This window comes from Scardinius erythrophthalmus (assembly GCF_964197995.2).
Source record: "Scardinius erythrophthalmus genome assembly, chromosome: 11".
Classification (NCBI taxonomy): Eukaryota; Metazoa; Chordata; class Actinopteri; order Cypriniformes; family Leuciscidae; genus Scardinius; species Scardinius erythrophthalmus.
The window spans coordinates 38328620-38345187 of NC_138231.1; positions in this window are offsets into that span (position 1 = coordinate 38328620).

Below are 16568 nucleotides of genomic sequence, written 5' to 3' on the forward strand. Positions count from 1 at the left end.
TGCACCGAACAGGAACTCAGAAGCACTGCCCACACCTGAAGAGAAGGCTTCCGAGGATCGCCAGCAGCGCAGACAGACGGGAGTACAATTGCACTGAAAACAGGAAACAGGCAGTGGACGAAACACACCGGGAACAACTCCACAACGATCTGACAAAGACAAGACGAAAACAGTGAGTATAAATAGGTGCCGCTGATCAGCTGCAGCTGGCGCGGATAATTAGAGTGATAAGCGACCGCGCCCACCACACACACACACACCCCACAACACAGCGCGAGAAAGAGTCAGCGAATTCATGAACCGTGACAGTACCCCTTCCCCTAGGAACGCCTCCTGGCGCTCCCCGAAGAACCTACCCATTGATTGTAATCATCAATAAGTGAGTGATCCAGGATGTCCCTAGCAGGAACCCAACTTCTCTCCTCCGGACCGTAACCTTCCCAGTCCACCAGATACTGAAATCCACGTCCCCTCCGTCTCGAGTCCAGGATACGATTAACCAAATAAGTAGGTTCCCCGTCTATGAGTCGCGCCAGTGAGGGAACCGGGGCCAGCGGATTAATGTGAGAATGAAACACGGGTTTTAATTTAGAGACATGAAAAAAGGAATGAATTCTCCTGTACGCTGGAGGAAGTTTGAGTCGGACTGCCACCGGACTAAGGACCTTGGTGACAGTGAACTGGCCAATAAATTTGGGAGCTAACCTGTTAGAAACAGAGCGGAGCGGAATATTCTTGGTTGAAAGCCACACTTTTTGACCAACGACGTATACGGGAGGCCTTGACCGGTGGCGATCTGCCTTGGCCTTGGTGCGCGCCCCCACCTGGAGCAGAGTCTCACGGGCTCTGCTCCATGTGCGTTGACACCTCTGGACGAAAGCGTGGGTGGAGGGGACCGCGTCTTCGGATTCCAGACTAGGAAAAACTGGTGGCTGGTAACCTAAGCTACACTTAAACGGAGAGAGGCCCGTGGATGACACTGGTAACGAGTTATGTGCGTACTCAACCATTGAAAGTTGTTGACTCCAGGAGGAAGGATTCTTAGACACCAAACATCGCAGCACTCTCTCCAAATCCTGGTTGGCTCTCTCAATTTGGCCATTGCTCTGGGGATGATAACCCAAAGACAGACTAACTGTAGCTCCCAGCAATTTACAAAACACTTGCCAAAATTTGGACACGAATTGGGGCCCCCTGTCGGAAACCACGTCCATTGGGAGGCCATGTAAGCGAAAGACTTGATCTACGACAGTGACAGCTGTCTCCTTGGCAGAGGGTAATTTGAGCAAGGGAATAAAATGAGCCGCCTTCGAGAACCGGTCCACTACGGTCAAAATGACCGTCTTGGGCGGGAGGGCGGGAGGGCAGTGATGAAATCTAGTGCTATATGGGACCAGGGCCTCGAAGGGACAGACAGGGGTTGGAGTAACCCATCTGGGGGTCGATCGGAAGTCTTACCAGTGGCACAAACCGAGCAAGCCAAAACAAAATTCCGTTAATGGTCACCAGAATCGTTGCTTGACCAAAAAACTGGTACGGTTTACTCCTGGATGACAAGCCACGTTGGAACAATGACCCCATCGAATAACGTCGGACCTTAGTTCTTCCGGCACAAACAACCGGGCAGAGGTGTTACCCCTTCTAAGGCTCGACTCGACCTCGCATGTGAGTGTGGAGACAATGAGTCTCTCAGGTAAAATACACTCGGGAGTAGACGGGCGATCGGAACGATCAAAAACGCGAGACAAAGCATCGGGTTTGATGTTTTTGTAACCCGGACGGTACAAAAGAACAAAATCAAAACGACCGGGAAAAAAAAGTGCTCACCGAGCCTGCCTGGAATTAAGTCTTTTGGCGGATCTGATATATTCTAAGTTCTTGTGGTCGGTCCAGACGACAAAGGGTACCCCGATCCCTCTAACCAATGATGCCACTCCTCCAACGCTAACTTTACTGCCAACAACTCTCTGTTACCAATGTCATAGTTACGTTCAGCAGACGAAAGACGATGGGAAAATAAACGCGCAAGGATGCATCCTGTCATCTGTGGAAGAGCACTGGGAAAGAACCGCACCTACCCCCACCTCTGACGCGTCGACCTCCACCACGAACTGACGTGATGGATCAGGGGCTATCAAAATGGGAGCCGAAACAAAGCGGCCTTTGAGTTTGAAAAATGCAGCCTCTGCTGCACCAGATCACCTGAACGTTGTTCTGGAGGAGGCCAAGGCGGTCAGAAGAGCGGCTAGTTGGCTGAAGTTGCGAATGAAACGCCGATAGAAATTGGCAAATCCCAAGAACCTCTGCAGGGTCTTACGAGAATGCGGGACTGGCCAATCTACCACAGCTTTAACCTTGTCGGGATCCATGCGCACTCCCTCAGATGAGATGATGTACCCTAGGAAAGGAACAGACTGTGCATTTCTCCGCCTTAACAAAAAGCCTATTCTCTAGCAACCTCTGAAGCACTCATCTGATGTGCTGAACGTGTTCCTGGAGAGAAGATGAAAATATCAATATGTCAGCCAGGTAAACATATATGAACTGGTCAACCATATCTCTCAGCACGTCATCGACGTGTGCCTGAAAAACCGCAGGGGAGTTGGACAGTCCAAAAGGCATGACCAAGTATTCAAAATGGCCCCTGGGGGTATTGAAGGCGGTTTTTCCACTCATCCCCCTCCCTTATGCGGACCAAATGATAGGCATTCCTTAAGTCAAATTTAGTGAAGACGGATGCTCCCTGCAATCGCTCGAAGGCTGAAGACATCTACGGCAAAGGATAAGTATTCTTTACCATGATGTTGTTCAACCCTCGGTAATCAATATACGGTCGCAGAGAGCCACCCTTCTTCCCCACAAAAAAGAGCCCCACCCCCGCTGGAGAAGAGGAAGAACGGATGAGCCCGGCTGCTAGAGAATCAGAAATATATTTCTCCATGGCCTCCTTCTCTGGTGCAGAGATCGAGTATAATTTGCCCTTAGGCGGAGACGTACCTGGCAGTAGATCTATCGCACAGTCATAGGGACGATGCGGAGGAAGAGAGGCAGCCCGGGACTTACTGAACACTTCCTTCAGGTCAAGGTACTCTGCGGGCACGTTTGACAAATTCACTGACTCCTCCTTCAAAACAGAACCAGACACAGACGAACAAACAGACACCAGCCAAGACGCATAACACTGAGTGCTCCAAGCAGACACGGAGTTGTGTCCCCAGTCGATCCTAGGGCTGTGCTGTATGAGCCATGGATGACCGAGGACAATGGGAGCCAGAGGAGAGTCCAGCAGAAGAAATGAGAGTTCCTCCGAGTGGTTTGCTGATGTGACGAGTGTTAATGGGCCGGTAGTGAGTGTGACAGGTGTTAAGAAAGTGACTGGCCCCGCCACAGTAGAGGCACAGTCCTTTGGATCTCCAACGTTCTCTCTCCTCCCGGGAAAGCCGAACTCTACCAACCTGCATTGGCTCGTGATCGAAGACGGGGCTGACCGTATCGTTACCACTGGCTTGAGGGCTCTCAAACTCCAGGGACCAAGGTTATCCGTGTACGTTGTTGCAGACGGTGAAGACGAGAGTCCACCCGTAGAGCCAGTTCGATCAGTCCATCCAACTTCTTTGGGAGATCCACGGTATTAATCTCCCGTTGGATATGGTCAGCCAGCCCATGTAGGAACATGTCCCACTGCGATTCCTCATTCCAGTGGCACTCCATGGCGAGGGTACGGAACTCGATCGAGTAATAGGAGACTGATCTCCTATCTCCTATGTCTCACTGATGAAGGTCTGCGAGTTGCCGAGCCGCCTCTCGACTCACAACTGCTCGATCAAAGACCCTCTTCATCTCCTCCGAGAGTGCCTGGAACGAGGAACAACACAGATGTTGGTTCTCCCACACTGCCGTTCCCCACAGAGCCGCACGTCCTGATAACAGCATCAGCACAGACGCCACCTTTGACTGTTCGGTTTTGAAGGTCAGTGGCTTAAGAGAAAAGAACATAGAGCACTTGGTTAAAAATACTCTACAAAACTCTGGCTCACCCGAATACGACTCTGGGATAGGTAATCGCGGCTCTGGTTGACAGCTGGGTTCGGGAGGGGTGGGGGGAACAGGCGGCGTGGGTGGCGCAGTGGGACCCGCTAGATGTTGAAGCTGCTGGGTGAGCTCGGACACCTGGGCCATTAAGGCTTGCACAGCCCGACCAGTAACAGCCAAGTTCTCCTCCTGTTGATCCATACGCGATATGCTGCGAGACAGGAACTCACCTAAATCAGGGGTACTTGCTGAATCCATACTAGGGTCAGATCATACTGTAGGGGTAAAGAATGACGGATTAAAAAGTAAGTAAAAAGTGTTTATTGACCTCAGTAGCTGGAGGATGCAATGAAGCAAATAGCAAATGTCCAGAACAGTCTCTCCTGGTGGTGTAGGGACGCTGATAGGCAACCCGATCCAGGATAAAGATGGTGGTGTGAAGATGTCCGAACAGGAACTCAGAAGCACCACCTACACCCGAAGAGAAGGCTTCCGAGGATCGCCGGCAGCGCGGACAGACGGGAGTACAATTCCACTGAAAACAGGAACGAAACACACCGGGAACAACTCCACAATGATCTGACAAAGACAAGACGAAAACAGTGAGTATAAATAGGCGCCGCTGATCAGCTGCAGCTGGCGTGGATAATCAGAGTGATAAGCGACCTTGCCCACCACACACACACACACACACAACAACAACACAGCGTGAGAAAGAGTCAGCGAATTCATGAACCGTGACAATTAGGCCTTATGGTCACATTTAGCAGATTTGAGCTGTTTACATTTTGCAAAGATATAAACAATCAAGCAGCTAAGATTTGCTATATATAGTAAATATTGCTTTATGTAATTGTGTATATATATATGGGTATACAGTATATATATATATAGAGAGAGAGAGAGAGAGAGAGAGAGAGAGAGAGAGAGAGAGAGCGGTGAGATTGATTATAGTTTTTTCACAATCAACATTTACATTAGTTTCCCAGTAAGGATCACATTTTAAAGAGTAAGATATAGGGTCAATTATTATTGATTCACAATTACTGTATAAAGGAAGGTTTCTGATTGCAGTGAGATATTGATGATTGTTTTCACTGGTTAACATTGTTCAAGCATTCATTGGTAGCTGCTTGCTGGTTTGGCAAACAACTCATGCTTATGAATGCAACACAGAAAGACCCGAGGTCAAAAAATTTGCATTAACAAAAAATATTGTGATGCTTCGAGAATGACACTGCAAATGTATTTCTCATAATTCTCCATGTATGAAATTTGTTAACTGATTTATTGGAAAATATGCCATTTTTTATACTTAGCTCCAGCTATAATTGCACAGTAAAACTCATCTGCTGTCTTGCTAATCTTTAATAATAAAACTCATTTATATATCACAGCCATAAAAATCAAAAGCAGCAATCACACTATACTGGGTCTCTTCTTCCCTCTGGCCTAAATTAACCGTTATCAAGATGGTGGTTTTTTTTTCTCATCAGCCTTGAGAGGAAGCAAGACTTGTGGTTTTCTTTGCTGTTCTTACTGACTTATGGTTCAGCTCCTTATGGAAAAGGGTCTAAGTCTTAGATGGCTTTGGCTTAAATGAAGCTGATCCTCAGTATCAGTTTTGATCGCCTAAATCTCTTCACTGTCCCCACATTTTTTAATGTAAGAGAAAGAATGATTGAAAGAAATAGTAAGGAAGCGACAAGCAAAACCAACATGCAACCAGTTACCCTGCTGGTCAGTGCAATGCAAACATACTCTGGTGAGAAACTCCATTACTGATAATGGTGTGTGTTTGTGCCGGCTGTTGAAGAATCAGCATGGCTAATTGACCTTGCTGAGTCTCAGCAGGCTGTGGGCTCCATGTCAGCAGAGCAGGGAAGGACATTATCTGATTTCACATAGTCTGATGCGCTCAGTGACACGTAGAATGATTGTTGCTCCTGTGAAATCATACGACAAATATTCAGAGAATGAGGGCAAGAGAAATATATCCGAGAAAGCGAAATGGTGTTTCAGATTAATAATGGATATGCTGTATAGCATAGCTTTCAAACGTACAGAACATCTCCAGGATTGTGCAATGGCTGTATATCAAGAATTCAATAAATCTATATTTTATTTCCCGGTACTTTTAATCCTACTACACATAGGACTTCTGGAAGCGCTTATTACTCCCAGTACTCTGTGATTTGCCTTGAAAGGTGTAAATTGATCTGTTGCCTTCAGGATTTAAGGTGAGAATGATTGAAAGTACTGCAGATGAGTCACTTTCCAGATATAGCCGAGCAGACTGGTCTTTGAATCTTTCTCAGATGGAAAGATGATGACATTCTGAGACGAACAACATTTAGATAGAACCAAAATGCTGTGTCCATCCATTTTCTTAAGATCAGGTGAAAGAAGGTGATTAACTTTGTGATTGGCTCGCCACACTACTTTATAGACTGTCAGTATTTCAACACATTCACTTTGAGGAAAGACAATTTTGCATTCCCTAATGAATAGAATTGAGTAAGAGAAAAAAATGCACATCAATGCAACAAGGATCAACAATAGACATTTACAAATATAGCAAACTAATTAAGTACAGAAGAAAACTGGATGTGAACTGAATTAATAGAATAGCTTACATTAGTTGTTAGTGTTGTTTATTATTGTAAACTAGAGTGTAAAATTTAAAAGGGAATGAATTTCCTTAATGGAATCGGTCATGCTTGACATGATGTTGCAAATCAATTCAGCCAATTTAGTTGCAAGAAAACAAATTTATTTTTTATTATTTTTTGATGAATTCTCATAAATTCAGCTCCCACAGATGGTGGATAACCACAAGTCTTGCTTCCTTTCAAGGCTGATGAGAAAAAAACCCCACCGTCTTGATAACGGTTAATTTAGGCCAGAGGGAAGAAGAGACCCAGTATAGTGTGAAATGCTGCTTTTGATTTTTATGGCTGTGATAAATAAATTAGTTTTATTATTAAAGATTAGCAAGATAGCAGATGAGTTTTACAATTATATATTATGAGAAATATATTTGCAGTGTCATTCTCGAAGCATCACAATATTTTTTGTTAATGCAAATTTTTTGACCTCAGGTCTTTCTGTCTTGCATTCATAAGCATGAGTTGTTTGCCAAACCAGCAAGCAGCTACCAATGAATGCTTGAACAATGTTAACCAATGAAAACAATCATCAATATCTCACTGCTATCAGAAACCTTTCTTTATAAAGTATTGTGAATCAATAGAAGAATGAGATGAATAATAATTGACCCTATATCTTACACTTTAAATAGTGATCCTTACTGGGAAACTAATGTAAATGTTGATTGTGAAAATGTAAACTATATTATAGCACAGCTCTATGAAATTGGATATATTAGTATATCCAACTTTACCCATTACATAAAGCAATATTTACTATATCTAGCAAATCTTAGCTGCTTGATTGTTTATATCTTTGCAAAATGTAAACAGCTCAAATCTGCTAAATGTGACCGTAAGGTCTAATGATAAGGTATGAAAAAACAGTAACATCATGATTTTCTGTAAAGCTGCTTTGAAACGATGTGTATTATTTCTTCAACTAATATTAAATGATCATTTTGACCAACTGCTATATTTAAAGTGAAAAATTATGGTCCAAAAAGGAAATAATGCTGCAGTTTTAACACTTTAGAATCGAAATTTAACAGCATCACTCCTGAATTAAATTATCACTTTAATTTACTGTATCAGCCAACTCATGTAATGTTGTTAATAATAGCAAAATTGATATCAGTCAAAAAGATAGCTGACTGGATGTGAGTGCCTATTTTCTACAATTTAGTTTTAGCAAGTTTTTCTCCCAAACATTCTCAATGTTATGTTTTTTTTATAGGCCAATAGACTTAGTGACCTTGCAAGGCACAGAGTCTCCACTCTGCAAATAAAATGTTGCAGAGGGTATAAAACTAGGGTATAAAAATCTTGCTCCTTATTCTCTGCAACATTGGTATTACCTTGCACTGTTTTCACTAGCTAGTGAAAACAGTGCAAGGTAATAGCACCATTAAGTTTTCATTGGGAAAAAAGAATTAAATTGAAAAAAACAAAACAAATTGGAATAGGAAAATCCATTCTTGTCGAGGACTCTGGGTTCAGATACCTGTGATTCAGAGGGCAGGATAGTGCTGGTAGTGTGGGCGCGGGTCGAGAGAAGCTGTCAGCGGCTGGATGATACATCATTACAGAAATCAGGTATGACTGGGTGTGTTGGCATGATCCGGTCTGACAGAGTCAGCCTTGTATGATCTTCAGGCTAACAACAGCACAAATAAAACCACGAAACACACATCAGTGATTTACTGCAGGGTTTTTATACTTTAATGAAGGGTTTTCAAACTTTTTAATGTCAAGGACCCCCAAATATGATTCCATTGCTGATGAAACACAAACCACTTTGTTATAAGCTTTTTAATTTGGGCAAAGTAGGACCTAAATCAATGCAAGTGACCTGTTAGACATCAAAGACTTGTAGAAGCAGGCAAAAATGGCATGGTTGCTTCAGTAAATCCATTTTTTTATCTCACAATTGTATTTGTTACCTCTGTCAGTTAGGTTTAGGGTACATTATGTTCAAATGTATAGAGCATTACAAATTTTTCACTTCCATACTGCCAAGATGCATACAGCAACCAACATAATTAATTTATTTTATTTCTTTACCACATTCACTGTCTTCTGTTTTGGGAAAAAATGAATGTGGTTTTAAAGACACTCACTGGACATTTCACTTTTTAAAAAAAGTGCCACGAAATGTGTAACAAGCAACGTAATTATGCAGAAATGTCACCACAGACACATGTCGAGCCTTTGTTCGAGTAAACACTTGAGTTTGGTGTTGATGTGCCAAATTCTTTGAAAATTACCCCGTCAAGCTATTTTATCAACTAATTACTGTTAGCTGCCACCAAAATGTTAATGTTTACTTGTTGTTAAAGAGTTCTGCTATCTAGCTTGGAAGAAATTTCACAAATAAACTATGACAGCCATTCACTCCACATTATTTATATGGTCATTACTCTTACATTGCTCATCTTAATCAACTTGATTCTTGGCTCAACTTGGCAGAAGTTTGACTCAAAAGCACCAAAGAACTCTAAATGACACTCACTAATTGTGGGTTGGTGAAGAGTGATGATGATGTGTCAAATGGATTGAAATGCAAAAGTCACCCAGAAATGTGTGTGATTCTCAAAGAAGAATTGGTGAAAATATTTACTCTTATAATTTCATCATACTACCACTATTTTTAAATACATTTAAAAAAAGATTTTTATTAAGTTGACCATGTATAGCGCCCCCTTGTGGCCCCCGGGATGCAGAGTTCAAAATTGCATTGATATCATAGTTGCATTTTTATGAATGAAAAAACTAAAAAAAACATATTGATACAAAGATCAAATGTATCTATTATTAAGATGCATATACATGATTGCATCAGCACAGCTTGACTATATTTTAATTCTAATAGTATATAAGCATAAGCAGCTATTGCAAGATACACAACATTAAATATAGGCGTAGATTTTTTTTATTACAAACTCATAGTTAAGAAAATTCATTAGCATTTATTCAGGAATCATCAAATCACCCTGGAGAGCCACCCTGGGTCTTTTTTTTTTTTTCACACATGTTTCTTATCAGTAAAAATAAATAAACTGTAGGCAATTTAGCACTTGCAGTCATCCGAACGTGACAGGTAATAAGATTAGTGGAGAAAAAGAAGTATTTCTTGGCAGCATTTCTCTCTGGAACCGATTTCTATCGAAGTCGATAAAGACTGCACAGCCTATCCCAGTGTAGCATCAGTTCTCCACCATCTGTGGGAGCTGAATATATGAGAGTTCATAAAAAAAAAAAAAACTGTTTTCTTGCAACTAAATTGGCTGAATTGATTTGCAACATCATGTCAAGCATGAGCGATTCCATTAAGGAAATTCATTCCCTTTTAAATTTTATACTCTAGTTTACAATAATAAACAACACTAACAACTAATGTAAGCTATTCTATTAATTCAGTTCACATCCAGTTTTCTTCTGTACTTAATTAGTTTGCTATATTTGTAAATGTCTATTGTTGATCCTTGTTGCATTGATGTGCATTTTTTTCTCTTACTCAATTCTATTCATTAGGGAATGCAAAATTGTCTTTCCTCAAAGTGAATGTGTTGAAATACTGACAGTCTATAAAGTAGTGTGGCGAGCCAATCACAAAGTTAATCACCTTCTTTCACCTGATCTTAAGAAAATGGATGGACACAGCATTTTGGTTCTATCTAAATGTTGTTCGTCTCAGAATGTCATCATCTTTCCATCTGAGAAAGATTCAAAGACCAGTCTGCTCGGCTATATCTGGAAAGTGACTCATCTGCAGTACTTTCAATCATTCTCACCTTAAATCCTGAAGGCAACAGATCAATTTACACCTTTCAAGGCAAAGCACAGAGTACTGAGAGTAATAAGCGCTTCCAGAAGTCCTATGTGTAGTAGGATTAAAAGTACTGGGAAATAAAATATAGATTTATTGAATTCTTGATATACAGCCATTGCACAATCCTGGAGATGTTCTGTACGTTTGAAAGCTATGCTATACAGCATATCCATTATTAATCTGAAACACCATTTCGCTTTCTCGGACATATTTCTCTTGCCCTCATTCTCTGAATATTTGTCGTATGATTTCACAGGAGCAACAATCATTCTACGTGTCACTGAGCGCATCAGACTATGTGAAATCAGATAATGTCCTTCCCTGCTCTGCTGACATGGAGCCCACAGCCTGCTGAGACTCAGCAAGGTCAATTAGCCATGCTGATTCTTCAACAGCCGGCACAAACACACACCATTATCAGTAATGGAGTTTCTCACCAGAGTATGTTTGCATTGCACTGACCAGCAGGGTAACTGGTTGCATGTTGGTTTTGCTTGTCGCTTCCTTACTATTTCTTTCAATCATTCTTTCTCTTACATTAAAAAATGTGGGGACAGTGAAGAGATTTAGGCGATCAATACTGTGATACTGAGGATCAGCTTCCTTTAAGCCAAAGCCATCTAAGACTTAGACACTTTTCCATGAGGAGCTGAACCATGGGTCAGTAAGAACAGCAAAGAAAACTGATGCTACACTGGGATAGGCTGTGCAGTCGTTATCGACTTCGATAGAAATCGGTTCCAGAGAGAAATGCTGCCAAGAAATACTTCTTTTTCTCCACTAATTTCATTCAAACTACCTGTCACGTTCGGATGACTGCAAATGCTAAATTGCCTACAGTTTATTATTTTTTTACTGATAAGAAACATGTGTGATAAAAAAAAAGACCCAGGGTGGCTCTCCAGGGTGATTTGATGATTCCTGAATGAATGCTAATGAATTTTCTTAACTGAGTTTGGAATAAAAAAATCAATGCCTGTGTTTAATGCTGTGTATTTTGCAATAGCTGCTTATGCTAATACTATTAGAATTAAAATATAGTCAAGCTATGCTGATGCAATCATATATATGCATCTTAATAATAGATACATTTGATCTTTGTATCAATATGGATTTTTTTTTTTCATTCATAAAAATGCAATTTTGAAATCTGCATCCCGGGGGCCATAAGGGGGCGCTATACATGGTCAACTTAATACAAAAAAAATCCAGATAAAATGTATTTAAAAATAGTAGTGGTAGTACGATGAAATTATAAGAGTAATATATTTTCACCAATCCTTCTTTGAGAATCACACAGACATTTCTGGGTGACTTTCAGTTGTGTTGCATTTCAATTCATTTGACACATCATCATCACTCTTCACCAACCCACAATTAGTGAGTGTCATTTAGAGTTCTTTGGTGCTTTTGAGTCAAACTTCTGCCAAGTTGAGCCAAGAATCAAGTTGATTAAGATGAGCAATGTAAGAGTAATGACCATATAAATAATGTTCATGGAGTGAATGGCTGTCATAGCTAGATAGCAGAACTCTTTAACAACAAGTAAACATTAACATTTTGGTGGCAGCTAACAGTAATTAGTTGATAAAATAGCGTGACGGGGTAATTTTCAAAGAATTTGGCACATCAACACCAAACTCAAATGTTTACTCGAACAAAGTCTCGAAATGTGTCTGTGGTGACATTTCTGCAAAATTACGTTGCTTGTTACACATTTCGTGGCACTTTTAAAAATGTCTTTAAAACCACAATTTTTTTCCCAAAACAGAATACCGTGAATGTGTAAAAAAAAAATAAAAAATTGTTGGTTGCACGCATCTTGGCAGTATGGAAATGTCCAGTGAGTTGCGCTAAATTTGTAATGCTCTATACGTTTGAACATAATGTACCCTAAACCTAACTGACAGAGGTAACAAATACAATTGTGAGATAAAAAAAATGGATTTACTGAAGCAACCATGCCATTTTTGCCTGCTTCTACAAGTCTTTGATGTCTAACAGGTCACTTGCATTGATTTAGTTCCTACTTTGCCCAAATTAAAAAGCTTATTACAAAGTGGTTTGTGTTTCATCAGCAATGGGATCATATTTGGGGGTCCTTGACATCAAACAGTTTGAAAACCCTTCATTAAAGTATAAAAACCCTGCAGTATTAGCAGTAAATCACTGATGTGTGTTTCGTTGTTTTATTTGTGCTGTTGTTAGCCTGAAGATCTTACACGTCTGACTCTGTCAGAGCGGATCATGCCAACACACCCAGTCATACCTGATGTACATTTTACAGATTTCTGTAATGATGTATCATCCAGCCGCTGACAGCTTCTCTCGACCCGCGCCCACACTACCAGCACTATCCTGCCCTCTGAATCACAGGTATCTGAACCCAGAGTCCTCGACTAGAAACATCCCAGAGCTCTTATTTCTTAAGAGACAGTAGGGAGACAAACTGGGAGAGAGACTGATACCTAGCCTATGTGCGTTGTACTTTAGGATGTGTGTGGTGTGGATTAATGTTTATTATGCTAATAAAGGTTCTTTGAATTATTAATCGAGAGACAGAGGAGCATAGAGAGCATATAAGCTATGTATATTATTGTTTTGTATTTGTGTTCAGAAGAAAATGTGTTTTAGTCATACTATCACACTATCACTGTCTTGGACACATTTTCGCAGTTTCATTGGAAATGACCTTACTAATGACTAGTAGACTGCCTTCAATTCAAAGCTTGTTTTTCTCATAATCTGCCTGCATCCCGAAATATATATAGTAAAAGGGATTTTCACATATTTTCACCCGTCTACCGTAAAGGATGATGGAGGAATTTAGTAGATAATTCATTATTTGGCTTGCAAAACTATGAAATCTTAATACAGGTTGGGTCAAGACAAACAACAGGAAGCGCAAATGGTTTTGAGCCAATGGCATACTGTACGTCTTTGGAAGTGCCTTCGGAGTTGACACAAACCTTCAGAGAGAGACAGCTCTGAGTGACTTTCAACTGTGTCACATTTCAAAACATTGTCATCGGTCTTCTCCAACCCGCTATTAATAAGTGTCATTATTCTCTGGAGTTCCTGTAGTTTTCTGTTCCGTCCTGTCCTGTCTCCCGAGCTTTGAGTCAAGATTCACATCAAGATGAAAAAGAGATGAGCAAAGTCTAAAGTTGTTTAAAACAAGGAAATGACTAATGACCAGATGCTATATAATGTTTAAATATTCATGGGGTGAATGGCCGTGATGATTTAGTTGCAAATTTTCTTGCTTGCTGGCTTGCACAGCACTGTGACAACATATAAATATTCATGTTTGGTGCCAGCTAACAGTAAGTTGATAAAAATGAATCGCAGGTGCTTGCAGGATTGTCTGAGTTTGAACTGGTAATATCTTACCATATCATTTTAACTAAGCAAACTTATTGGATAAAAATCTGGCCGATTATTTTCATGTCATGGCCAATTTTACAATTCTATACTATTTTAAATAAAACATTAAAACTAAAATAAACCTAAAATTAAAGTGAATATAGGCATCACAACATGTAGGACAACAAAGGAAAAAAAGTCTAATTAAATGTTGAGATTTGCTAAGGATTACATTTAACACTGTTTTTAATATATGAGTATTTCTAAAAGATTTACTTGAAGTAAGAGTTTGATGACAGAAAAGGTCTAAGTGTGAAAATAGAGGAAAGAGCAAGCACAATTAAATATCCAGCTGATATGTAAAATAAGTCTCTGATGCCCCCAGAGTGTGTATGTGAAGTTTTAGCTCAAAATACCCCAGATGTTTTTATATAGCATGTTAAAATTTTCACTTTTTGAGGGTGAGCAAAAACGCACCGTTTTTGTGTGTGTCCCTTTAAATGCAAATGAGCTGCTGCTCCCGGCACAGAGGGCGGAGCTTCAACAGCTTGTTCTTAGAAGCTTCGATTACCTCACACAGACATTCACTGAAACTTTCAAAAACTTTTAGCCTTTTATGTTCAAACCGGAGTCAGAAAAAGATGGAGAGACTCAAGAAGAAGTGACAACATGTAGAATGCAACAGGACATTTCTGAATGGTAAGTTGATGAATTTATGTAGCTTATGTGTAGTTGTCTTCAAGTCATTGATTAGCATATTCTGTCTTGATAATCTATTAATCGCATTCCCAGGGGCGGGGTTTATGTAAATTTCAGGGTTGGTGATGTCACTAACCAGCCGTTTGTTGTAGTCCTTAAAAAGCGATTTCTTTAAAAGCAAATATCTCCCTTTGCTTTGAACTTGAGCATTGTAACTTTGCAGATGTTGTTTATGCTCAAACAGCAACATTACACTCTAACTAAAGTTAGAAAAGTGAAATCATAATCAACCACCCCTTTAAAATTGAAATACTGATAAATTATAAAACAGCAGCTAATAACTGATCCATTATTACTTACTTGGATTTACAGTAAATCCTACTTTGCCCATAATATAATTATATTATAAGCCTATTTGTTTGTTAAATGTTAAGTGTCTCTTTCTACTATAGGCTGTTTAATTATATTTGTGTGTTTTTTATTTATCGTCATAAACCTGAGAAAACCGAACTAAAGAACTAAGTGAAGCAGTCATGCAGCTGTCCTTGAAACTGCATGTGGATTGTGGACAAAGCGTATGAATGTGGTTGTTTAAGCATGAAAATACTGAAACTGTTTCGCAATACGGTCCTGTTTGTAAACACTTTTTTATAGGCTACTAGCAATTATGTTGAAAATAAAAAGACATGCAATAATGAGTGCAGCTGACACTGACAGTGATTTTGAGGGTGACAGTGGTCTTGTTGTTGACAATGATGGGGAAAGAAAACAACAGACAGGTATAGAGACAAAGATAGATGGAGAGGGAGTGATGTTTATGTCTTTTATAGTTCAGATTCTCATTACCAATATGAGCTCACAGCTGTTTGTGCATACATATGAACAGAGGTGTGCAGTCGCTAATTAATTTCAGCACTGTAAAATGGAGCATTCTAATCCACAACTAATTGCTTTTTTCATGGTAATCACTAGGACTGTCCAGGATTGGCGCTACATCTGGTTTTCTGTGCGCCGTCAAACAGAAAAGGATTTGCTTTGTATTCGATGTCTCGTGACACAGGCCAACGCAAGGCCAAGTCACTTTTTCACAGCAGAGGCAGAATAATTGCTTGTTGTTTACAGATAATAAACAACCCCAGTGTTCAACTCTCAGCATCTCACATATCCATACTGACAGGAACATATTTGCAAGCGAATGTCTTAATTGGTTCACAGAGAAAGTATTCTTTAATTACTGATGGTTTGGAATAAGACTGAAAAGTCTTTATAGGCATAAATGCCTCCAAATGTTTAATGAGTCTTTAGTTCATTTATACATGCTTTTCACTTTTCATTGATTTATTAGAGAACAATGATAGCGCAGATAAAATTTCTGTCTGGGTTCAGCTGAAATTGCCTCAAGTTATTTTCACAGCAAATTGCCTTTTGAAGTATAAATGACCAACTGTCCATCAAAAATGAACGCAGCAGGTCTAGGAATTTTTGTTCTTTACAAAATGAATGCAAGTTTTAAATATTGTTAGACAACGTATTTTGTAATGGAACAGAAACTTAAAGAAAAATGTTGATTTAGACCAGTGGTCCTCTAACTTTTTAATGTATTTTGTTTATTTATTCATTATACCACCTAGAGAGTTAGGAAATGCTTTTATTCTGTTTTATTTAAATTAGTTTGTTGTTGTTGTTGTTGTCATAGTATTAAATTGGCTGTGCCTACTATTCTATTGCATTGCATTTGCAAAATGCTTATGGTAAGTGCATAATCATGAACAAAGACATGACTGTGAGGTACACAGAGAAAAAGACTTGGTGGAACAGCGAATAAGAGCAGTCTATTGGCTAAATTGAAATAATGATGATTAACATGAAACTTGTTGTTCAGTAAGTGATTTGTATGTTAATTTGTTCTGACAGATTCAGTCTGTTCAATCTGTGAAGGGTTTTCAGATTTTTTCAGATTGATTCAATTCTGCAAACTCTGAGTTTGTCAG